This window comes from Myotis brandtii, unplaced genomic scaffold (assembly GCF_000412655.1).
Source record: "Myotis brandtii unplaced genomic scaffold, ASM41265v1 scaffold995, whole genome shotgun sequence".
In the NCBI taxonomy this organism is placed as follows: Eukaryota; Metazoa; Chordata; class Mammalia; order Chiroptera; family Vespertilionidae; genus Myotis; species Myotis brandtii.
Genome location: NW_005372150.1, coordinates 862,873 through 864,767, shown reverse-complemented (window position 1 = coordinate 864,767; position 1,895 = coordinate 862,873).

Sequence of the window (1,895 nt, the reverse complement as noted above, 5' to 3'; positions counted from 1 at the left end):
TGAGTAACTAACCCCTTCTAGGCCTAAGGGTCCACATCTCTAACACAGACAACAGTCCCGCGCTCACCTCAGTGCAATGTGCTTCCACAGGTAATTCCCACTGTGAGCCTGGAGCAGAGCCTGGCACTGTCAGCCTGCATCCTCCTCCTCAGGTAGCAGAAGGCCACCCTAGAACCCTGCCCACCACCCTGGTGTCTTCATCTGATGTCCTTGTCCCTGGCACTGACCACTCAGGGTCCATCCTGCCCCCATCCAGGCGGTGCTGCTAACCCTGGGGATGGCCTGGTCACTCTGCTCGGCTGAGGACAAGGTCCTGCTCCCCACCTGCCTGGACTCATCTGCCCCATCCAGACCATCTCCACAAGTGCGCCAACCGAAGGCCAGGGCTAGAAGACCTTACCCCACCCCACACATGCTGCCAGCACTTGCTGCCACACACACACACACACACACACACACACGTGCTGTCCTGCTGGAGCACACACTGCCTCACACACACATGCACATGTGCCCTGCTGGAGCACACACTGTCTCTCTCTCTCTCTCTCTCTCTCTCTCTCTCACACACACACACACACACACACACACACACACGCATGTGCTGCTCTGCTGGAGCACCTGCTGCCACACACTGTGGGAAGCCACCCACTGCTGATACTATCATGAAAGTGCACAAAGGAACCTGGAAGGCCAATGGACCTTGGGCATTGGTGCACCATTGCTCATGTTGAGATAGTAGTGGCTCGAAGCAATTTCCTGACCTAATAGCCTAAAAGTACATGTTTACTGGACCTTACTGATCTTTACTGACCTTAGAGATGATCTGTCTGCTACCTGTTTGCCGTGCTTTACTGAGGGCAAGATGTGTGTCTAAAACTGAATAAAAAGCAGATGAGGCCAGGTTTCAGGGTGCCTCTCCTAGAGAGAGGTCTCCCCCTGGCCCCCCATGCCTTCTAAACTCATATTTCTTGTATAGCATTTTCATTTGTGCATCGGCCCCTCCTTCAGATCATCTGGCGCCTTGAACAGGATACTGGAGATTTGCCTGAGTGAAAAACAAAGTGAAAAAGGAAAAGTGAAAATTCACTGGAAAGGTGGGAAGTTCACTGCGCACAAAGCCCATGCCAGCTCTGGAGTTGCGACCATAAATGGATGGGAACGTCTTTAATTACCAGGTTATAATGGGGCAGAATTGGAATAAAAGGCAAAAACACCATTGTAAATTTTTAGCTTGTATGCTCAAGGATAAAGGAATTAAGTTGTCAAAAGGTACTCTCTTAAATCAGGCTCAAGGAAAACGGGTGCCCTTGTCATCTTTAACTATGTGGGCTCTTGTTTGAACTGCATTATGCCCACTTTGTGTTGGGGATCAAAAGTCTGTAAAACCTAAAGCCCTGGATCCTCCGCCTCTGGTGTGGGAAGGCTCATCCACTAGAGAAAAAGGGCTAACAGTCCTTTAACAAGGACTCTTTAATGCTTTGTCTGAACATTACCATATGACACCTTGGGACTGGCAGATTTTAGCCAAAACGACTTTAGATGCCAGTCAATACTATGGAGAGCAGGATATGATAAGATCTGTGAACAATAGGCTGAGATCTGGGCCGCATCTGGCTGTAAGTCCCAGGCAATGTAAAACATCTGAAAGATCCATGAAAAGAACTCTGATTTATTAAGTCTTATCTATGTGTTATGCATGCTTGTCTGTTGTTATTTTATCTGTCTTTTTTGTTTGATTTAATTTGTTTATTGTTAGTCTATTAAGCATGCCTTTAATTTATCCTCATAGAAAAGAAACAGTAGATGGCCAGGCCATTACTAAATTTCCCCAGAGCAAACAGAATGTGGGGGTGGGGAGAGAGAATATGAGCGGTACATGTGGCCGATAACACAGG